The sequence below is a fragment of the Triticum aestivum genome, chromosome 7D (assembly GCF_018294505.1).
Source record: "Triticum aestivum cultivar Chinese Spring chromosome 7D, IWGSC CS RefSeq v2.1, whole genome shotgun sequence".
Classification (NCBI taxonomy): domain Eukaryota; kingdom Viridiplantae; phylum Streptophyta; class Magnoliopsida; order Poales; family Poaceae; genus Triticum; species Triticum aestivum.
Genome location: NC_057814.1, coordinates 446494527 through 446505188, shown reverse-complemented (window position 1 = coordinate 446505188; position 10662 = coordinate 446494527).

Here is a 10662-nt window from a genome sequence, read left to right as displayed (position 1 = left end):
CCTTTTTAGCTAAACAATATACATGTAAACTATTTCATGCCCTCTTTTTTCCACAGTATCTATTGCATCTATCTCTCATACAATATCGATACATTCAACTATGTTTCCTGTTTATCAGCCATTTGAATTGAAGCGGGTGATGGTGGTATCTAGCGGAGTAACAACACGGTCTTCAAATAAAACAGTGCTACCTCTTGGTGGAGATAGCACCCCGGTTGTACATGCACGAGAACCAGCCCTACCACACATAACCCAGACCTCGCAGATTGTACCCCTACTGCGATGGACAGAGAACCAGCTCCACCCAATCTAACCCTAGCAGATAGTAACCCAGTTCCAGTTGACACAGCACCATCTCCACCACAGAGCTCCCAAACAAGAGCAGTTAGTAAGGCAGCTCTGGTGCCCAAAGTGCCAGTACTTCCACGGCGAACCCCAACTCCTCCAGTTAGTACACCTATTCATGTGGAGGAAGCACAACCAGCCATTCGTAGTTTAGCATCCATCGCATTTGATGTTGTTAAATCCTATGTGCTTATCTTCCCATCATGGAAATATTATACTGAAGATGAAGGAAAATGCCAGTTGGAGGTCTTTGTCCAGGAGTTATGTGTAAGTAATGTTATTCATGGAAATTACTTTGCTTTGTCCCATACATTCTACCTCCATGATGGTTATAATACAACAATTTTTCCCATTTTCCCTATAAAGAAGGACCGATTTGGAAACTCGGGATGAGGTAGCATGTGCTAATACCTCTGCTATCTTCAAGAATGCTTGGTGGCAGTATCGGAATTAACTGAAGAAAACATACTTCACTGGCAAAGAAACTCATCAAATTCCCTTACGTTCTCCCGAGACAGATTTACTGGATGATGACTGGGAACGCCTTATTCTGTACTGGTCCCGAACAAAGAATTTGGTAAGGTCTATGAGCTCATTTTTTTATTTTGAAGTACTTTATGCCAACGTCTTACTATACTCTATTCATGTAGAACAAGTGCTTAAACCTGAAGAACAATTGTTCTCATTTAAGATTCCATTGCTATCATGCATACTGCTTTGCTTTTGTATCACTGTATTTACTCATACAAACTTATTTTTAAATTGAAGGATCCAATCGAAACTCCAATGGCACAAGAGGTTTGTTTACGCATGTTTCTTTAACAGGTTTGCTCTTATAAATAGCTCCATTGATTTCAATTGTGTATACAGTTGACTTCTCATATAATGCACATTACTAGCATCACACTAGAGCCAATAGTGTTGTTGTACATGTAGACCCGTGGTACCTGTCGGGGAAAATAAACAGGGGTACATATTTTACCCTGACTCGTGCACGGATGATGAAGCCCACAGGCACGAGAACAAGATTACAGCACCAAGGTAAGAGCAGAGCACAAGGAATCGGCTCTTCAAGGAACAAACATGCAGCTCAAGGAGACCAAAACAAGCCGGAGGAGCAAGATGCCGCTAAGGAACAAACCTCCCTTGCCTGGCAGGCGAGCCTGGCAAGGACGGGGTCACCCCCGGAAGCAAGCCTCCAAGATGCCTCGGCAGGGCCTGCCGGGACTCACGAGGGCAGAACCACCTCACCGCACCACCCCACCACGACGCACGTCGTCAATCGGTACGGTGTCAAGCTCCAAAGTGACTAAGTGGCTGCTATTTGCCACATGGCAGCCACTTCCTACAAAAAATGCCTCCAAATGACACCCGTCCTGCGACATGTCGAGCAAGCAGGTGCGAAGCTGGCAAAACAGCCCGGCAAGGCTTGTCGGGCAAGCTATGATGTGACGTTGAGCGGTGCATTTAATGCGCTTTGTCAGCCTGCAGAGTTAGGTATGATAGCACTGTTTTGCTATCTTATCTGTGCATAATGCCTGATTTGCCACTACGGTTACCCCTTTGTCTATAAAAGGAGGCCAACAGCAACCGTAGAATGGGTTGGACACTGGGTTAGCGAATCCACCCCCCTCACATATTCATACGCGCGTAGCCATTTTGTAACAACCTGATTTTTGGCCCTTTCTTTTTCTTTTGATTTTTTGAGGTTTTTGCCTGAGTTTTCTTTTTCCGTGGCTATGTGGTCTGGAAACTGAAGAAGATGACCTATTTTTTGCTTCTAGAGTGGCTTTTCAACCTCAAATCCTTCCCTAGACCTTTCCATTTCCACCTTGTACCAAATCCCAATATTCTTTTAATTGGGAATATTCCTTTTCTATTAAAGGAATAACCCAATTTGCCCTAGGTTGTGAAGCAACCTATATTTCCATCACTCCTTAAATTCCCAAATAATTCTCATAAATTGTTTGGGTCATATCTTCATCAAATATGTAAAAACTTTTCATTACCATGTTCAAAAATAATCCTCAAATAATTCATTTCCTATTCTGCCCTAAATGGCACATTGTGAAGCAAGTGCTATTTTACTTTGCCCAAATGACCTCAAACTCCTTGGACATATTTTACTTTCCATATAATTGCCACATGCCAAAATGCAACCTCATTTCCCAAGTAGTTATTTAATTATGATTTTCCAAAGTTTCTATCCAGAAAGAAACTTTGTGAAGGAGGTACAAGCTAGGCATATCCAAATGAGTTGCAATTTTGCATGGTCCTCAATATCATCATATCATAGCCCTCCACCAAAGTTGAGCTCATTTCATGCCTCCATGTGAGCTCATCTTCAATTCTTTGATTCTGTCCAAATTTCCTATTTGTGAAGCAAGTATATTTTACCTTGCTCCATTAAGGCTGAAACTTTTTCTAGGCCTTCTATTATCCATATAACCTACCTCCACCCATTTTGGGCATATTTCATCAAGCCATTATAATTCTAGAATTTTTGCAAGTTTCTGTCCAAAGGATATGTTTATGAAGCAAGTACCATTTTGGCTTAACCAATTGGTATGAGACTTTTTGAGCGTCTTGATAGGACCAAATGACTCTGCCTTTCCCAATTTGAGCTCAAGTTGATACTCCATGTGAGTGCATCATCCTGCTCAAGTTTGTGGACTATTTTGGTCAGTTGCAAAGCAAGTGTATTAAACCTTGATCCATTTCTCTTAAAACTCCCCAGGAACGTAGCCCTTCCTACCCTAAATCTCCAGGACATCACATTTGGCCCCTAGCTCTTCTCAGCTGATCACACTGACTTGATCAAGTTTGCAACAGCAAACTTCAGAGGTTAAATCCCACTTAACTAGAGCACCTTTTACCAAGCCACCACCTTAGTTGAGACCTCCACTTGAAGGACTAAACCCCAGACACGGTTTGGCAGAACCCCATGCACTGTGTGCACCAGTGCCCGTAGTGACCACCGTTTTGGCGTGCAATGGCCGTGTCCAGAGCGTCGTTTTGCCTCGGCCCTGCTCGTGCTCGTCGTCTTCACGCGCGTGAGCCGGTCTAGCATGTTCCCCGCGTCGTCGCCGTCCCCTTGGAGCCATCTCCCCCTCCCGAAGCCTCCTTGCTGGTGCTCGTCGCCGTTCGCCCACGGGATCACTGTGGCCGACAGCGTTTTAATGGCGCTTGGCCTCTTCCTCTGCTCCCCCTTGGCTCCTGCTGTTGGAAATATGCCCTAGAGGCAATAATAAAATGGTTATTATTATATTTCCTTGTTCATGATAATTGTCTATTGTTCATGCTATAATTGTGTTATCCGGAAATCGTAATACATGTGTGAATACATAGACCACAACATGTCCCTAGTGAGCCTCTAGTTGACTAGCTCGTTGATCAACAGATAGTCATGGTTTCCTGACTATGGACATTGGATGTCATTGATAACGGGATCACATCATTAGGAGAATGATGTGATGGACAAGACCCAATCCTAAGCATAGCACAAGATCGTGTAGTTCGTTTGCTAGAGCTTTTCCAAATGTCAAGTATCATTTCCTTAGACCATGAGATTGTGCAACTCCTGGATACCATAGGAGTGCTTTGGGTGTGCCAAACGTCACAACGTAACTGGGTGGCTATAAAGGTGCACTACGGGTATCTCCGAAAGTGTCTGTTGGGTTGGCACGAATCGAGACTGGGATTTGTCACTCCGTATGACGGAGAGGTATCTCTGGGCCCACTTGGTAATGCATCATCATAATGAGCTCAATGTGACCAAGTGTTTGGTCACGGGATCATGCATTACGGTACGAGTAAAGTGACTTGCCGGTAACGAGATTGAACAAGGTATTGGGATACCGACAATCGAATCTCGGGCAAGTAACGTACCGATTGACAAAGAGAATTGTATACGGGATTGATTGAATCCTCGACATCGTGGTTCATCCGATGAGATCATCGTGGAACATGTGGGAGCCAACATGGGTATCCAGATCCCGTTGTTGGTTATTGACCGGAGAGTCGTCTCGGTCATGTCTGCATGTCTCCCGAACCCGTAGGGTCTACACACTTAAGGTTCGGTGACGCTAGAGTTGTAGAGATATAAGTATGCGGTTAACCGAAAGTTGTTCGGAGTCCCGGATGAGATCCCGGATGTCACGAGGAGTCCCGGAATGGTCCGGAGGTAAAGATTTATATATGGGAAGTCCTATTTTGGCCACCGGAAAATGTTCGGGATTTTTCGGTATTGTACCGGCAAGGTTCTAGAAGGTTCCGAAGTGGGGCCCACCTGCATGGGGGGACCCACATGAACGTGGGTAGTGGGGGCAAGGCCCCACATCCCTGTCAAGGCGCAGCAAGATCCCACCTTAGAAGGAATAAGATCATATCCCGAAGGGATAAGATCAAGATCCCTAAAAAAGGGGGATAACAATCGGTGGGGAAGGGAAATGATGGGTTTTCTTTCCCCCACCTTTGCCAACGCCCCAATGGACTTGGAGGGCAAGAAACCAGCCCCCTCCACCCCTATATATAGTGGGGAGGCACATGGGAGCATCACCCCAAGCCCTGGCGCCTCCCTCCCTCCCGTGACACCTCTTCCTCCCCGTTTGCGCTTGGCGAAGCCCTGCCGGGATCCCGCTACTTCCACCACCATGCCGTTGTGCTGCTGGATCTCCATCAACTTCTCCTCCCCCCTTGCTGGATCAAGAAGGAGGAGACGTCCCCGCTCCGTACGTGTGTTGAACGCGGAGGTGCCGTCCGTTCGGCGCTAGGATCATCGGTGATTTGGATCACGACGAGTACGACTCCATCAACCCCGTTCTCTTGAACGCTTCCGCGCGCGATCTACAAGGGTATGTAGATGCACTCCCCTCTCTCTCGTTGCTAGATGACTCCATAGATTCATCTTGGTGATACGTAGAAAATTTTAAATTTCTGCTACGATCCCCAACAGTGGCATCATGAGCTAGGTTTATGTGTAGTTTCTATGCACGAGTAGAACACAAACTTGTTGTGGGCGTAGATGTTGTCAATTTTCTTGCCACTACTAGTCTTATCTTGTTTCGGCGGCATCGTGGGATGAAGCGGCCCGGACCGACCTTACACGTACGCTTACGTGAGACAGGTTCCACCGACTGACATGCACTAGTTGCCTAAGGTGGCTAGCGGGTGTCTGTCTCTCCCACTTTAGTCGAATCGGATTCGATGAAAAGGGTCCTTATGAAGGGTAAATAGAAGTTGGCATATCACGTTGTGGTTTTACGTAGGTAAGAAACGTTCTTGCTAGAAACCTATAGAAGCCACGTAAAAACATGCAACAACAATTAGAGGACGTCTAACTTGTTTTTGCAGCATATGCCTTGTGATGTGATATGGCCAAAAGGATGTGATGAATGAAATATATGTGATGTATGAGATTGATCATGTTCTTGTAATAGGAATCACGACTTGCATGTCGATGAGTATGACAACCGGCAGGAGCCATAGGAGTTGTCTTTATTTTTTGTATGACCTGCGTGTCATTGAATAACGCCATGTAAATTACTTTAGTTTATTGCTAAACACGTTAGCCATAGAAGTAGAAGTAATCGTTGGCATGACAACTTCATGAAGACACGATGATGGAGATCATGGTGTCATGCCGGTGACGAAGATGATCATGGCGCCCCGAAGATGGAGATCAAAGGAGCAATATGATACTGGCCATATCATGTCACTATTTGATTGCATGTGATGTTTATCATGTTTTACATCTTATTTGCTTAGAACGACGGTAGCTTAAATAAGATGATCCCTCGCAATAATTTCAAGAAAGTGTTCCCCCTAACTGTGCACCGTTACGAAGGTTCGTTGTTTCGAAGCACCACGTGATGATCGGGTGTGATAGATTCTAACGTTCGAATACAACGGGTGTAAGCCATATTTACACACGCAATACACTTAGGTTGACTTGACGAGCCTAGCATGTATAGACATGGCCTCGGACCACGGAAGACTGAAAGGTCGAGCATGAGTCGTATAGAAGATACGATCAACATGAAGATGTTCACCGATGTTGACTAGTCCGTCTCACGTGATGATCGGACACGGTCTAGTTGACTCGGATCATGTTTCACTTAGATGACTAGAGGGATGTCTATCTGAGTGGGAGTTCATTGAATAATTTGATTAGATGAACTTAATTATCATGAACTTAGTCTAAAATCTTTACAATATGTCTTGTAGATCAAATGGCCCACGCTAATGTTGCCCTCAACTTCAACGCGTTCCTAGAGAAAACCAAACTGAAAGATGATGGCAGCAACTATACGGACTGGGTCCGGAACCTGAGGATCATCCTCATTGCTGCCAAGAAAGATTATGTCCTAGAAGCACCGCTAGGTGACGCACCCATCCCAGAGAACCAAGACGTTATGAACGCTTGGCAGCAGCGTGCTGATGATTACTCCCTCGTTCAGTGCGGCGTGCTTTACAGCTTAGAACCGGGGCTCCAAAAGCGTTTTGAGCAACACGGAGCATATGAGATGTTCGAAGAGCTGAAAATGGTTTTCCAAGCTCATGCCCGGGTCGAGAGATAAGAAGTCTCCGACAAGTTCTTTAGTTGTAAGATGGAGGAAAATAGTTCTGTCAGTGAGCACATACTCAAAATGTCTGGGTTACACAACCGCTTGACTCAGCTGGGAGTTAATCTCCCGGATGACGCGGTCATTGACAAAATCCTTCAGTCGCTTCCACCGAGGTACAAGAGCTTTGAGATGAACTTCAATATGCAGGGGATGGAAAAGACCATTCCTGAGGTATATTCAATGCTGAAATCAGCGGAGGTGGAGATCAAAAAGGAACATCAAGTGTTGATGATGAATAAAACCACTAAGTTCAAGAAAGGCAAGGGTAAGAAGAACTTCAAGAAGGACGGCAAGGGAGTTGCCGCGCCCGGTAGGCCAGTTGCCGGGAAGAAGCCAAAGAATGGACCCAAGCCTGAGACTGAGTGCTTTTATTGCAAGGGAAGTGGTCACTAGAAGCGGAACTGCCCCAAGTACTTAGCGGACAATAAGGCCGGCAACACCAAAGGTATATGTGATATACATGTTATTGATGTGTACCTTACCAGCACTCGTAGTAGCTCCTGGGTATTTGATACCGGTGCGGTTGCTCATATTTGTAACTCAAAGCAACAGCTGCGGAATAAACGGAGACTGGCAAAGGACGAGGTGACGATGCGCGTCGGGAATGGTTCCAAGGTCGATGTGATCGCCGTCGCCACGCTACCTCTACATTTACCTACGGGATTAGTTTTAAACCTCAATAATTGTTATTTGGTGCCATCTTTGAGCATGAACATTGTACCAGGATCTCGTTTAATTCGAGATGGCTACTCATTTAAATCCGAGAATAATGGTTGTTCTATTTATATGAGAGATATGTTTCATGGTCATGCCCCGCTGGTTAATGGTTTATTCTTAATGAATCTCGAACGTAGTGTTACACATATTCATAGTGTGAATACCAAAAGATGTAAGGTTGATAATGATAGTCCCTCATACTTGTGGCACTGCCGTCTTGGTCACATTGGTGTCAAACGCATGAAGAAGCTCCATGCAGATGGACTTTTGGAGTCTCTTGATTACGAATCATTTGACACGTGCGAACCATGCCTCATGGGTAAGATGACCAAGACTCCGTTCTCCGGAACAATGGAGCGAGCAACCAACTTATTGGAAATCATACATACTGATGTGTGTGGTCCAATGAGTGTTGAGGCTCGCGGTGGCTATCGTTATGTTCTCACTCTCACTGATGACTTGAGTAGATATGGGTATGTCTACCTAATGAAACACAAGTCTGAGACCTTTGAAAAGTTCAAGGAATTTCAGAGTGAGGTTGAGAATCAATGTGACAGGAAAATAAAGTTCTTACGATCAGATCGTGGAGGGTAATATTTGAGTCACGAATTTGGCACACACTTAAGGAAATGTGGAATAGTTTCACAACTCACGCCGCCCGGAACACCTCAGCGAAATGGTGTGTCCGAACGTCGTAATCGCACTCTATTGGATATGGTGCGATCTATGATGTCTCATACCGATCTACCGCTCTCATTTTGGGGCTATGCTTTAGAGACTGCCGCATTCACTTTAAATAGGGCTCCGTCGAAATCCGTTGAGACGACACCGTATGAATTATGGTTTGGGAAGAAACCTAAGCTGTCGTTTCTAAAAGTTTGGGGATGCGATGCTTATATCAAGAAACTTCAACCTAAAAAGCTCGAACCCAAGTCGGAAAATGCGTCTTCATAGGATACCCTAAGGAAACCATTGGGTATACCTTCTACCTCAGATCCGAAGGCAAGATCTTTGTTGCCAAGAACAGGTCCTTTCTGGAGAAAGAGTTTCTCTCAAAAGAAGTAAGTGGGAGGAAAGTGGAACTTGATGAAGTACTACCTCTTGAACCGGAAAGTAGCGCAGCTCAGGAAGATGTTCCTGTGGTGCCTGCACTGACTAGAGAGGAAGCTAATGATGATGATCAAGGTACTTCGGATCAAGTTACTACTGAACTTCGTAGGTCCACGAGGACACGTTCCACACCAAAGTGGTATGGCAACCCTGTCATGGAAATCATGTTGTTAGACAACGGTGAACCTTCAAACTATGAAGAAGCAATGGCGGGCCCAGATTCCAACAAATGGCTTGAAGCCATGAAATCCGAGATAGGATCCATGTATGAAAACAAAGTGTGGACTTTGATAGACTTGCCCGATGATCAGCGAGCGATAGAAAACAAATGGATCTTTAAGAAGAAGACGGACGCGGATGGTAATGTTACCATCTATAAAGCTCGACTTGTCGCTAAGGGTTATCGACAAGTTCAAGGGGTTGACTACGATGAGACTTTCTCACCTGTAGCGAAGCTGAAGTCCGTCCGAATCATGTTAGCAATTGCCGCATACTATGATTATGAGATATGGCAAATGGACGTCAAAAAGGAATTCCTTAACGGCTTTCTTAAGGAAGAATTGTATATGATGCAGCCGGAAGGTTTTGTCGATCCTAAGAATACTAACAAGGTATGCAAGCTCCAGCGCTCCATCTATGGGCTGGTGCAAGCATCTCGGAGTTGGAACATTCGATTTGATGAGATGATCAAAGCGTTTGGGTTTACACAGACTTATGGAGAAGCCTGTGTTTACAAGAAAGTGAGTGGGAGCTCTGTAGCATTTCTCATATTATATGTGGATGACATACTGTTGATGGGAAATGATATAGAATTCTTGGGAAGCATAAAGGCCTACTTGAACAAGTGTTTTTCAATGAAGGACCTTGGAGAAGCTGCTTATATATTAGGCATCAAGATCTATAGAGATAGATCAAGACGCCTCATTGGTCTTTCACAAAGTACGTACCTTGACAAGATATTGAAGAAGATCAATATGGATTAGTCCAAGAAGGGGTTCTTGCCTGTATTGCAAGGTGTGCAATTGAGCACGGCTCAATGCCCGACCACGGCAGAAGATAGAGAAAAGATGAGTGTCGTCCCCTATGCCTCGGCCATAGGGTCTATTATGTATGCCATGCTGTGTACCAGACCTGATGTAAACCTTGCCGTAAGTTTGGTAGGAAGGTACCAAAGTAATCCCGGCATGGAACACTGGACAGCGGTCAAGAACATCCTGAAGTACCTGAAAAGGACTATGGATATGTTTCTCGTTTATGGGGGTGACGAAGAGCTCGTCGTAAAGGGTTACGTCGATGCTAGCTTCGACACAGATCTGGATAACTCTAAGTCACAAACCGGATATGTGTATATTTTGAATGGTGGGGCAGTAAGCTGGTGCAGTTGCAAGCAAAGCGTTGTGGCGGGATCTACATGTGAAGCGGAATACATGGCGGCCTCAGAGGCAGCACAAGAAGCAATCTGGGTGAAGGAGTTCATTACCGACCTAGGAGTTATTCCCAATGCGTCGGGCCCGATGACTCTCTTATGTGACAACACTGGAGCTATTGCCCTTGCCAAGGAGCCCAGGTTTCACAGGAAGACCAGGCATATCAAGCGTCGCTTCAACTCCATTCATGAAAATGTTCAAAATGGAGACATAGATATTTGTAAAGTACATACGGACCTGAATGTAGCAGATCCGTTGACTAAACCTCTCCCTAGAGCAAAACATGATCAACACCAGAACTATATGGGTGTTCGATTCATCACAATGTAACTAGATTATTGACTCTAGTGCAAGTGGGAGACTGTTGGAAATATGCCCTACAGGCAATAATAAAATGGTTATTATTATATTTCCTTGTTCATGATAATTGTCTATTG